We start from the raw sequence: 14303 nt of genomic DNA, 5'->3' as shown, positions 1-14303 counted from the left end.
CTTCAATACCCCTGACTCAAGGCGGTTTCAAAAACACCCAAAAAGCAAAACTGTAAATTTTGTTTATTGGACCTTTTCAAAAAAAAAAACTCCAGAAATGTTGGTGTCTTCGACAAAATTGCTTGGATTGGCAAGCCCGACAACTTTTTAGAAGACAAAAAAATCCCGAAAATATTCCAGAAAAGTTAGATTTCTAAAATCACCCTAATCGTGAACCACCCTAATTTTCAACCAAGCCAAAAATTGGCTCTTTGCATTTGAAACAATTTTTCTCAAGACACCAGCTCAAGAACGACACAATTTATTCGTTAAATCATACATTTTTTGAAAACTAACGATTTCAAAACAACTAAACTAGTATAAAATACATTTAAATACGTTTTTTTCATTTAAATATTGCTACTATGGCTCGATATTTCAATTTTTATTTCTTTTTTTTTATCGTTACCTAATCGGCTCAGATAGGACTGACGCTCTCCATGCGTAATATCAGTCGACATCAACATTGTCAAAAGAATTGTAGAGAATTTTATCAGCTTTTCAAATATTTTTTGTGAGGTGATCGACAATGGACACGATTTAAGCAAAAATAAGAAAAGACCATTTTTTCTGAAAGTTTTACTTTAACATCCAAAAATGCTTTTTGGGTCACACCCTATAGCTAAAAGTTTTGCCAATTTTTGCCTCCAACACATCAAAAATAAAAATAATCGAAGGAGGTCATAACAATCCCAATTTCAAGGCGACTGACCGGAATTCGATCAGTGATTCTTCTACTTGTAACCATTGAGCCGGCATTCAACCAAAAATTTACAAAAATCCATGATTTTTTCGCAAAACTCCCTCAATATGTCATTTTTGTGCTATCTTGTCGCATGTGCATTTTGGGCCAAATTGAGTTAAGAACGCCAATTTGTGCAGCTCTCAATACCTCACCTTTTTCCCTTCACAGATCTCCAAAATTCTTTGTCAATCCTGAGATATTCAATGAAATCCGAAAAAAAAACTCCGTGCATTGTTGTCGTTCTTCAAATGAAAGAAGTTTCAATCTTGTCGTGCTAACTTGACACAGCCTGAAAATTGATGTAAGTGCGACAACTGGCCAAAGGGATTTCAGGTCAAAACGCGTTTGACACACGTAGATGCCCGACTACCGTAAACATTATAACTCGGGACTCTGGCAACCAAATTTTACCAAAACTTCGGGACAATGCACAGAATGGTCAAACCAAAAAAACGTGTTTGTTATTGTTTACATTACAATTTTTCTCGGAACGTCAAAAAGCTACGTGCGACAAGATAGCACAACAGCGTCGAACTGACTAAATGCGTCCTCTTCTGAAACAAATCCGTCACCCGGTGGCACGCGGGCGAATGCCGCCGCAACAAAGTGGCTATCGATTTCTCAAAAGGGTGGCCGCGCGGCGCCGGATGTGGAAAGAAAGAATCGAAAAAAGTTTCCGCAGAGCCTCGGGATTGACGCGGGATTTTTCTTCCTGCGGCCAAGTTCATCTTTCTCGCGTCATCCAATACCGCCGCGGTCGTGGTTGACTTGCTGGCGCATATATGCAAATTAGCTCATGTTCACAAAAATGCATTAGGGTCATTGAATTGTTTAGGGTGTTATTATTAAAAATTAGTTGAAAACATTGAAAAAAGTGAAAGATTTTTAGAAATTAAAAAATAACTAAATTTAATTAAAAACATCCTAAATCAAAAATCTGGATCAATTTAATGAAGAAAGACCACCCTAATCGATCGCAAAAACCCCATTTTTATTAACAAAAAAGTTCAGTGAGCATAACTCTTGCTGCCAAACGGCTACCAAACTGCAGAAAGAGTCGGCATCGAGCCGGGTGGATTTATGAATAATCCAAAAAAAGGAATCGTTCGAAGATTCGTGTCGTGCGACTGCATTTTTAGGATGCAAAAGGATGATATTTGAGTAGACATGGGCCACGAGTATATCATCTTTGGGCGAGCATTCCGGGAATGTTAATGATACTTTTAGTTTCTACTCTTTTTCGTTTGATTTTTCGTTCCTGGGAGATCTCCCGGCGGTGGCGACATGTGCGGTAATCGCGATATGGTTGGCGGCTGCTGGGCGCCGACTGTTGATTATTTTATTTTTTTATAACATGATGAAAGCAATGTGTCACCGGACGCCGACTAATTTGCTGAAAGGATGGGAAAATTGTAGAATTTGGATTATATGATTATTTAAATTAAAATTTAGCTGATTTCCCAACATTTAGAATCAATTTTTGATAGTTTCAATCATTAAAAATAATGTGTTTTTTTTAAACAGCTGAGGAGAAACTTATTCAAAAATAGTTCAAAATTTTAAAAGCCGTAACTTTTGTTCACATCAGCATTATCTTATGAAATTTGGAGAATTTGTTATTTCTAATTTGGAGGAAATTAATTTAGGTGAAGTTTAGTTATAGTATGTAAAGCAGAAAAAAACCATTTGGCTCGAAATGCTAATATTTTTTTAAAGGAAATTTAAATAATGGTAATAAAACAACGAAAGTACATCAACTTACATTAATAACTTTTTCCATTTTTTATTTCGCTTTATAATTGAGTTATTCTGTATCAACTCTCAGGAAATCACAAAGGTTGTCGTGATTTTCGTGAAATTTTGTCTTAAGGATAATTTTGGTCCCTAATCACAATCCATTTTTTTTTTGTTTTCTCCTAAGAGGTCCATTTAAATTTAAATCATTTAAAAAAGTCGTTTGTAATAATCAGAATGGTAAAAATTTTGCTTTTAATCGCTATTGATGTAAAAGAACTCCAAAAAAACACTAAAAACCTCTGCATTTTTTGAGGCTGAACTGTGAAACAAACTCGGAACCAACTCGGAACTAATCTTTTTAAGGTAAAGTGAATATATTTTTTGCAATTCTGTTGCGAAACTATTAACTTTTCCTGACATTCTCATGCAATATCAAGCAAAACAATGTAAATGGGCCAATGTCGAAGAGTGAACAAAGAGTATCCTGCTCAAGTCAGTTGATTTTTACAATATATTGGCCCATTCACATTATTTTGCTTGAAATAAAAGTACTTAAATGTACTTTTCAGCATTCATTTGCGTGTTTTTAATAGTAGTTTATGCAACAAGTTGCAAAAAGAGGATTTTTTCAGCACGAGTCGTACATTTATCCAACGAGGTTCACCGAGTTGGATAAATACGACGAGTGTTGAAAAAATCAAGTTTTGCAACGAGTTCCATACAACATTTTTTTCAATTCCGAAAAACACCCATTAAGTGAAATTTTAAGTCAAATTTTCATGTGTTTTGTCAATAAATCGTTTAAATCAAAAAAATGTTGAAAAGTGTTACTTTTCCAAACAAGTGCTGAAAAGTTCAACTTTTCAGCACCCGTTTCAGTGCTGAAAAGTAGAACTTTTCAGCATTTATTTTGAAAAGTGTTGCTATTCGATTCTGTTATTTTTGGTTCAGAAAAGTAGGCTATTTCGTCGTTCAAAAATGACAGGAAAAGTAAATAGTTTCACGACGGAATTGCAAAAATAATCTTTTCAGCACTTGTATCAAAAAGTTATATATCTTGATACTGTTTTCGAGTTTGACACTTATCTAGATGGTAAATAACATTCTAACAGAAGGATTAATAAATATCAGCACTTGTATTGAAATGTATTATTTTCCGATACTGCTTTGAAGTTTGACACTAGGTAAACCTCAAAAGATAAATTCACAAAACGTGCCTAAAAAATCTTTTTTCTGCAACTTGTTGCATGAACTACTATTTCGAATCTGTTAAACCCAGATAGTCAATTTGTTTAACGACTACATTTGATATTCAAAATATGCCTACATAATACAAAAAATTAAGCCATGTTTTGTTTTGTTGTTTTGCCATGAATTGTTTTAAGATCATGATAATCAAGAGATTGCAAAAAAAATTGCAGATTTCTAAAAAAATATGAAAAATTCTTAAAGATTTGAAGTAAAAATTCCAATTCCAAGTTTAAAAAAACCACTTCTCATCACTTCTCTACCATGACACATTTCAACCCCTCATAAAACTCCGTTCTGCTCCATTTTCCGTAATTAATTTCCCACATCGAGCACATCCCAATTGAGTGCGAGTGAAAATTGAAAGAGACTGAAAGCAACACCAAAAAAAACCATCCAAAGGAAATTAGACAAGCGACGACGCGTTTAAAATGCAATAATTTAGGCGCCACCAAAATCGCAATAAATTTTCCCTCCCTCTTTGGGTCGGGCCTTCCCGACGGAGGCGACAACGTTTTCAAAAAAAAAACCAGTTCTTGTGCGTGTGTGTGTTTATTCCCAAAACATACCGCAGGCCTCCGCTCTCCGAAGAAGGTTGCGAGAAACTTGGCGAAATCAAAAGGACCAAAGGGCACGATCTCCGGCGCATTTTGGGACAACTTTATGAGCCCTTATCTGATCGGGCCCGAGGATGAACCCATTTCTCGGTTTCTGGGCTTGAGCGTTTTTAACGAGTTATGAAAATGTTAAGAAATGTTGCTCTTTTTATTTTGGAAAATCTGGAGCAGACATGGGAGGTGCCAGACTGGAGTCAATTGGATCGGCCCACCAATGGTTGTCTGGAGGAATGGGTTTCAACCCTTGGGAATGGAATTGATTTAGTTTTAGAAGAGGAATCAGTGTAAATAAATTTACTCCATCTACCTTGAAGCCGAAGGTAATTTCTGGTTCCATTTTCAAGTTGGTGATTTAAAATAGTAGCCCCGATAAAATTGGTTAAAATTGTCCCATAGTTCTAACAAATTTTAGCAAACTCCCTTAAGGTTATATCAAAAATAATAAAAAAATAACTTAAAAATTTCAATTTATTATAACAGTTTTAGATTAAGAGGCAGTATTTGTAGATTTTGCTCGGTTTGTTCTAGAAGTCGTATCGAGGTGCTTCGATTTGGATGAAACTTTCAGCGTTTGTTTGTCTATACATGAGATGAACTCATGCCAAATATGCTCTCTGCGACAAAGGGAAGTGGGGTAAAACGTAAACCAAATCTAATTTTTTTTCAAAAATGTTTTGTTTAATTATTTTTTAAAATCAAATTTACGACTCAAATACTTTAAACTGACGTGAAATTTCCCGAAGAATCCGAAAATATAAAAATTGAGCCCAAAAAGTGCCGTCTTCTTAAGCTACAGGGCAAAAGAGAACGCTGTAAAACGTTTTTAACAGTAATTTGCAAAAGCTAAGAGAAAAAGTCAAACCAATCCTGGATGTCTATGGCACATTTTGAAGTGCTTCAAAAGACCTTTCGAATGCATCTAAGAGAGTTGGAATTGATCAAGTTTTACGCAAATGGGAGCAATTTTATGATTTTTCATGTTTTTTGGACCTCAAACTTCAATGCCCGTTTTACCCCACTTCCCTTTGTCGCAGAGAGCTCATATTTGGCATGAGTTTATCTCATGTATAGACAAACAAACGCTGAAAGTTTCATCCGAATCGGAGAACCTCGATACAACCTGTTACACACTGGTGAAAAACTCGCTCTTAAAGACCTCGTTTCATGGCCAAAATAATTAATCCCACGAAATTGGTCAAAATTATCTCATTTGGTGTTTTTTTTTTCTAAGTAAGAATACCAAACGAATAACAAATCTTGTTATTATAAGGGTCATTCTCTGCCAACTCACACGAAATCGGAAAAAGTTGCCCCGACCTCTCTTCGATTTGCGTGAAACTTGGTCCTAAGGGGTAACTTTTGTCCCAGATCACGAATCCGAGATCCATTTTTAAATATCTCGTGACGGAGGGGCAGTACGACCCATTAAATTTTGAACATTTAATAATTTGCAGCCTGAAATGGTGATGGATTGGAAATTTGATATCCAATAGAATCTTACAATTCCATTTAAAAAGAGCCTAAACCGAAAAAAAGTTCTCCAATCAGGTTCAAAATTTTTGGGGGGTTCCTTGGCCAAAATAATTAGACCCTTTTTTTTGTTTGGCCATTAGGGTGACCTACATCGTGCTAGGGTGGTTCAAAAAATTGCAATTTTCGTCATTTTTCGCAAAAACCACTTTTTTCAAAAAATCATATCTCCGCGTCATTTCATCCGATTTTAGCTGTCTTAGACGCAAAAGAAAGGTGATGAGTTTGGCTATTTGGGAGAAATAGTAAGAAGTTTCAAAAATCGTATGAAAACTTAAAATGGCGTTTTGACCGTGTCTGGACCAAAGAGCCTATGTCTGAAAATATTTTAATCGGATTCCTCGGAAAATTTCACATAACATATTAAAAAAATTGGCGATGTCGACTCGTACGTTTCCGAGTTATGTTTTTTTTGAAAATAAAAACAGAGTTTTTCGACGCGCCACGCGCAGAAACCGGAAAATTTAATTATTTTTTTTTTAATTACGAAAATGTTGGTACCCTAACATGATCACAGGAGGCTGAATAATCAAAAAATCAAAAAACGTCAGCAAACGAAAAAAAGGCAGAACGAAGTTTGTCGGGGTTAGCTTGTTTTATGTAAAATTGGACGCCTAATTTGATGGCCTACTCAAAATTCCGAAAAAAACGTATTTTTCATTGAAAAAACGTTACTTAATTCAACTTCAGGCGGTTGATGTCTTCCTCACATTCATATAGTGAATACATTCAGTCAGAATTGCATCATTACCATTTAGTACGTTTAACAAATTAAGCTTCATTACTCATTTATTTCGATAGGGTTTTCAGATCTTCAATCTTTTGGGCTCATTGGAAAGGTCTTTTGATTATCCATCCAACAATAGTTCGCATGATAGATCCGGACAACGTTTTTATCAAAATATGTGAGAAAATGTGTGTGAAAAGTGTTGAATTAACATTTAAGTGGTCATAACTTTTGATAGGGTTGTCAGATCTTCAATCTTTTGTACTCGTTAGAAAGAACTTTCTGAAAATGTATAATATGACGGGGACCACCCTTTTTACAAACTGCCGGACTTTTCTTAAAACGTTTTTTCAGCATAACTTTTGAAGTACTTAACTAAACTTCATAATAGGGACTTATGGGACCCCAAGACGAATCGAATGAGACCAAAACGATTTAAATCGGTTTAGCCAGTGCTGATATAATCGAGTGCATATTTTTCGGTGCACAGACAAACTACCCTACACACAGACATTTACCTACTAAGAATTTGATTCTGAGTCGACATGACACATTGTGTTCGTGAAGGTGGGTTTAGGAGGTCAAATTAATATATTCACTTTCGAGTGATTTTATAGCTTTTCCTCAGTAAAGTGAGGAAGGCAAAAATACAAAAATTATAAATTCTGAGCCATTTACAAACCAAGTGGATACTTTCTCAAATATTTCAGATCTTCTCCTTAGGTGTCATCCATAAAGTATGTCACGCTCTAGGAGGGGAGTATAGGAAAAGCGTGACAAAGGAGGGGGGATGGGGGTTATATTTTGGCTGATTCTAGTGTGACGTACACAGAAAAAAAAATCATGGTAAAATTACATCTGGCAAGGGGTACATCTTTTATGTCAGAAAAAATGTGTAATTTTACCTCTGAAAATGTGTAATTTCACCACTTTTCTGGTGTAATGTCACTTTTTCAGTCTAAATTTAGGTAAAATTACATCATAAAAGAGGTAATATTCAACCTTCCAAAATTACACCTTCCAAATTTACACAATTTTTTACTGTGTACTTTATGGATGAAGCCTCACCATATGTGTACAATCTTCATTAAAAAACAATCTTCCCCACGTAGTTTATGGATGCTCCAAAATACTTTTGAGTAGTTTATTTCAAAAGGATGTACTAAATAAACAATATTGAAAAACCCGATTTAATATCACCAAAAAGTGAAATAAAGCCTTTCTTACAAAATGATGAAGATCTCAATCTCGAATGCCTTTTTTTAATTTCAGTTGTTAATTATCACATTATTAGATAAATATAAAGAGTACTCAGTATGGTGGTCCAAATCCGGGCTTTCTCGGGGCTACCCCCTGAAATCAAAGATTGACCCATCACTAGACTAAATTCCAAATTTGAGCTCATTCTGACCACGGGAACCCCTCCCTCTAATCGCTTGAAGTTTGTATGGGAAAAATCGTCAAAATGTATGGAGAAAAGCAGCTGTTTCTGTTTTTACCTGTGGAGGGCGCAAAAGTCGTCCAATCTTTATCAATTCTCAAATGTAGAACCTTCATTAACTTTTGAACAACTTTCCGAAGATACCATATTTTTAGTATTTTTTGCTAAAAAGTTATTAGCTTCTGAAAAGGACCGTTTTTGCGCAGCAGTTTAAATTAAAAAAAGAAACGCAACTGTAAATTTTGGAAAAGCTTCAAATTTTGGGCCCAAGCACTTAATGGCGCATGTTTTCGAATGGCTTTTTGTTTGAAACTGAATTATTTTAATTTGATAGTGTTATCTGTAAAATAGTCCAAAAAATACCTCTAAAAATGGCTTTGACCACATTTACTGGTCGAAAATTGTGAATCGAAAATTAGCATGTTCGTCTCCGACCCCAGGGCTTCAAATCTGAAATAAAAAAAAATTGTGGGTTTTACGAGCGGTTTTCCAATGATGGAAGACACACATTTTTAAAAGCGGATACAGACATCGCACAAGTATTTCAGAAAAAGAGCTCTCAAAAATCAGGCTTTGAGTTCCAGGGTTCGGGCCAAAAATCAATCGAAAGAGCGCATCAAAACCTTCAAATTAGTGTTAGGTTTTTTTTTCTATGGGACGACTCCCAGCCGTGCACGAAATTTCAAAGATTTCTGAGAAAAGCGTTTTTTTTAATTTTATTTTGGAGAATTTTCCAAGAGTAAGATATAAATTGTGAGAAGAGATTTTTTTGTACAAATCTTAATTTAAGTTCTGTTTTAAGAATTCAAGTGTATTGAAAAAAAACAATAATAAAAAAAATAGATCGTAATTGACAAATGATTGACACCAAACGTATTATTATTTTCGAATGAACTCTTATGTTAAATTTCTAAATCTGATTTTTTTCTGGATCGAAACATAATAAAATCGAGTTCATTAATTTAAATCCATTCACAGACCAGAATGATGTTCTATTATAATTTTCAAAACAAGAAAATAATTATGAATCTTTGAATAAAGCAAAAAAAAATAGGTAATGTAACACTACGTAAGATAATCCTTAAAAAATTCTCAATAAAGAAAATTAACCATTTCTTAAAAGAAGAAAAAAAAAACAAACTACTGTCGATGTGATCAAAATTCGGCGACAAGTCGCCGATCCTCCCCCGCTGCGTTGACAAATCCCAGCGCGTCCTTTCCGGAGATAAGAATTACGTCTGCGGCAAGATCGCAGCGCGTCCACCTCGTCGGTTCCCATGGCCACAAAGGACTCACGTGGAGTGGTGTTCATGTTTTTTCCCATCATTTGCAGGGGTTTTTTTTCTCGATCCGGCCCTTATTGAGGTGTGGCGCAGGTGACTTCCAACGGCCGGCGCGACGAACCTGATTTATGGCAAATTAGAAGCTCCGCTATTTACGGTAAATTGTCACTCCCTGCGGAGCGTTCGCTGAATGGTTGGAAAATGGTCTTGAGAGTGGGTGTTGACTCGAGTGAGCGACCCCTTAAAACTGGAAATGGATATTTTTCTGGTAACAAATCAACAAACATTGGTCTTTATAAAGACGTTTTTATGGCTGGGAAAATGTCGACCCTCGTTTGCTGAAGCATCTTTTGAGTTGATAGATTGTTTACGCTGAACCACGTGTCCTGAAGAATGTTTCGAGAAACATGTTTACGGAACAATTGCGCAACATGTTTACCAAACATCGTGGTCGATTTTATGTGTGTCAGTGGGTTAGACGAGATCGAAGGATGCTGAAAAAACAACCCTCATTTGACTAGCAATAAATAACACTTGCGTTGAGGGTGGTTTATGGCATCACAATGTAACTGGTTGGAAACGGTTGTAAACACACTTGTTCATCAATAAATATCAACAATAAACATATCAGATTACTTCTTAAATTATTATTTTGAAACCACCATACTGTACAACTTATTTTATCATAATTTTTGTCGTGATGAGGTAATTTTGAGAAACTTTAGTTTTAAGAATTTCAAGACTTTGCGAATAGTGGAAAAATCTGAATTTTCTCAATTTCATCAAACTGATACATCATTTTTCTGAACCATTCCAGCTTATCTGTGATTCACTACTCCACCTAAAGCCCCCATAATGGACGACCTCCACGACATATTTCCCATAACTTCTCGCGCCACCGGCGAAGAACATCTTGACCACACCGTGCCGGAATGACCTTCCTTAGCCCAACCAGCAGCCGCCCCGAGAGATGATGGGAACATCACATTTTCGGGGCGCAAATTCCTCCTAATGAGGCGGAGAAAAAACATCCATAAACTCTTATCCAGGCATAAATTGAAAATTAATTCAATCTGTTATCACTCGCAGCCAAGAGTCGAAAAGAAGCGTCTTCGGAAGGCTTAAAACGCATGCCACCTTGGCCGTATCCATATCGTACTCCTCCTGGCCAAGATCCAAGAGCCGAGAGATTCAACAGAAGTCGTCGTTTGTCGTCATAAAATAACACTTAAAACCTCCCGAAAGCTCTTTGATTTTGTGCCGCCACGGCGGTGTGATCTCCACTCGGATCCATAACCAAACGGGTTGAGATTGAGAAGTTGCCACTTTACGGAGCGCTGACACAGAACAACAGACGTTGAAGTTCTAACCCATTATAGGGGTTAATAAATAACGGTCGTTTTGAAAACATTCTCGTTAGAAACAAACCAAATTTGGGCCAAATTCAGCAAATTTAGTCAAATTTCACTCAATGATCATATTTCAATAATTTTTCGAACGCTCCTCACTAGAGCCATCTAGTTGTGAAAATGAGCACTGTTCAGCTGTCAAATACATGAGAATGAACTGTGGTGAATACACAATTGTCGTGGTTAGTTTTTAAATTGACAGTTTATTTGATTATTTTTTTATGAAATTTTCAAAAGATTCATCAATTTGAAATCTTGCTAGATTTCGACTCTCTTTGAAACTATTACGTCTGACAAATCTGTGCGACCACAGATTCCCTGCTCGGAAGAAGGTAGACTCCCTTGCCTATGTCGAGAACTCCTTAATGATCTCCGAGCTACCCTAACCAGAGAGAGGGAGGAAAACTAGAAGAGAAATAGGCGCAAGATTACGACGTTATCTAAATTTTTTTTCAAAAATAATATATTTGTTATACACAGAAAAAAAAATCGGGTAAATTTACATCATTCATGATGTACCAAAAGTGCACGCCATTAATGATGCGAATTTACAACAACTTCATCGGAAATTTAAAAGACATCCGATGTAAACGTGCCTTGGCAAAACTTTTTGCAAACTTGTAAATTTCCGATGAAACTAACGTAAATTTACCAAAATTAAAAAATTTTTTAGCTCCATTGAATCCAAAATCCGATGTAAATTTCAAACGTGTTGTAAACTATTGCTCAACGTGATTAACTTTTGGATTTTAATTTAATCAGCAAAGCCACTGTTTGAAAATTGCAACAGAAACTAGATTCAACGGAGCATTGAAACAAGGAATGATCTGAATAATCAAAAGCCATTCAAAGATTGAATGAAAAGAATCATTTATGTACAAATTTGGAGGAAAGAGGATTACCGGGGCTGATAGTTTTCCCGCCAAAACAAAACTGCAGAAAAAAACCTTATCGTAAAAGTGTCTGGCAAAAGGTGATTTTGGCAATACGGAATTTACTTACCTAACAATGAAAGTTTGCTGCTGTCGGGTTCATGTCCTCTTGGTGAATGGCAAACGACGAGTCCATTCGGACGTTGATCGTCGTCATCGTGGCCGACACGTGGCTAATTGTTGCTATCCGGAATCATGCACTGGGTCGAAATTGTTACAGGAATCGCGCGCCACGTTTCGCATTTTTATTTCCCTAAAAAACAAAAATAGTAGAGAAATTGATCAGCTTAGCACCTTCACCGCCAGCCATCGCCACCGTTAGTTTACCTGTGTGGTAAATTTTTCTGGACCTGATGTACTTGTTCGATACAGTTGCCCTCATCAGATTGATTCTTCCGCCGTTCAGCAACGAAGCTGCGATCAGCTGCTCCTGTCCGTCGACGTCCAGTACCAAGATCATCTGGCTGCCCGATCGTCACCGGGACCATAACCGATCATCTAGATCGTTTCTTTTCCTCCCACATCATCACCACCTTGCACACCCAGGTTCTGCATCAGCGATCAAACGAGGGCATTGCTGGGACTACGGTTCTGAAAGATGAAAAAAGAGAGCAGTCAAATATAGTTAATGCCGCCAAGACTCACTATCGTAATAAAACTTACCTTTTCGCTGTCACCACCTGCTGCTGCCGTCGCTGTATGTATGTCCGGCAGGGTTTCCACAAACTTATCTTGCCGCTGTCGCCGACCGGATAACCAAAACCCACCGGAAAATCTTGCAACAGACACGGTCCGCGCTTTAGACAACTACGCCCGACTCGGACGCAACGGTCGCAGTAGGCGGCACAGCAGCTTCCAAATGTTTATAAACAAAATTTGACGTTTTCGCATCAATGAAATTGCATATCAATAGACTGGCAAAAGAAACTGATGAGTTTTGTCGGAGTTCAATTTACCCAGATTAGGGTAGCATGAAATATTTTATCGATTTACTTTTTGAGCTTGACATGGCATTTCATTTTAAAGAAGTTTGTTAGCTTTTCGTCATACAATCCAGTCATAGAGATACCTACGTGCGTATGTATTGCGTGTACGCACATGAAAAAAGTGAGATTAAATTTTGTTCGGTTTGCAAAATCGTTTGATATGCGTGGTTATGTGGCTTTACCGGGGGCAAATCCGATACACCACCATTCCTGTTAAAACCCTCTGAGAATTTTGGCTCGAGCCTCGAGTCGATCTGGCTCGAGATCGAGCCTGAATCAAGTCGAGGCTCAAGCCAGAATTCTCAGAGGGAAATGGCAAATATTATCTTCAGATTACAAAATGAATAGTCGGTTTTAAAATCTAACTGTCAAAAACGTAAGCGTTAAAACTAAGTTTACAATTCAAAAGTCGGCTTTAAGGAACTCTTACAACGTCCCATGAAGTGAGTAGAATACTTTCCCGATTACATTTTCAAAAAAAAAAAAAAAATGCGTAATAGGTTTACCTTTAGATGAAGTAAGCGAGCAATGATTCTTTACAATTGGTTCCTTATAAAAATGTTACTAAATATGTTACTATTATGGTGCTTGACGTGTTGTAGATACCTCAAATAAAAAATTAACTAGTCTGGTGAGCCCATCTCCATTAAATTCCAAATAATTATAAAAATTGGGTACTAAAGCCCTATGTCAATTTTTATGTACAACGGTAAAAAACACGATTAAAAACCATTTCCAAACACTTTTTTTTATTTTAATGCAAAAAAAAAATATTGTCGGAACAACATTTTTTCGATTGATAAACTATGGTCCCCTTGGAACGAGCTGTCAAGAAGGACCATGAAGTTATTTTTTTTTAATTCAATTAAAAATCCATTTTAAATCCTTTGCGGTCGTACAAATGGTCATTGTACTCAGAAAAATAAGCTTTATCGTTATGATTATTGCTCATCACAAATTTAGACTTCATTTTGGGACCCAATTGCAGAACATTTTATTGAAAAAAGTAGAATATCTTGTGAAATGATAAAAAAAAATTTCGTCATTACAGTGCGTTAAAAGACAAAAAAAAATTAAAAAAGTATTTCTTTTAATTCTTGTGGCCTTTTATTTGTATTTTTTAATGGTAGAATTACTGTAATCATTCTTTAAGCACCTTTTGAAATTTTGTAATATAAACTTCGATTATAAACCCCAAACCTCTAAACTTGCACCAAAAAATTCCAAAAAAATCGTAAAAAATGAGAAATATTTTGAGAAACACAAACCAAAACCTCAACTCATAACAACTCTTCCTACTATCGGCCAATGCACGAAGTGATTTGTTTACCTTTACACTCCGCAAACGTCAAACCATACAAAATTGCTGCCGGATCTTTTCCGGGAGAGATCCGGAAAAAGATCCGGTAGCAATTTGTACACTCAAAGTAAAAAGTATCCTTTTTTCAAGTTCACCCGTCGTCACCCTTTAAAAGGGTATCGAAAATGTACTGAATTTGACATACCCTTTTAAAAGGGTGACGCCGGGTGAACTTTAAAAAAGGATAGAAAGTATCCTTTTTGAGGATTGAAAGCACCCTTTTGAGGGATACTTCTGACTTTGAGTGTA

General features: G+C 36.3%; 1 long non-coding RNA gene across 1 annotated transcript; it reads right to left on the bottom strand.

Moving 5' to 3' along the window:
- Nucleotides 1-11641: 11641 nt before the first annotated feature.
- Nucleotides 11642-12577, bottom strand: LOC120416579 (uncharacterized). The gene is made up of 3 exons (XR_005605358.2): nt 12372-12577; nt 12036-12299; nt 11642-11961 (listed from the first exon to the last, which is right to left on the bottom strand). It is a non-coding gene; the product is annotated as an uncharacterized LOC120416579 (long non-coding RNA).
- Nucleotides 12578-14303: the final 1726 nt, after the last annotated feature.

This window comes from Culex pipiens, chromosome 3, assembly GCF_016801865.2.
Source record: "Culex pipiens pallens isolate TS chromosome 3, TS_CPP_V2, whole genome shotgun sequence".
Taxonomy (NCBI): Eukaryota; Metazoa; Arthropoda; class Insecta; order Diptera; family Culicidae; genus Culex; species Culex pipiens.
This window is presented reverse-complemented; position numbering and strand designations above follow the sequence as displayed.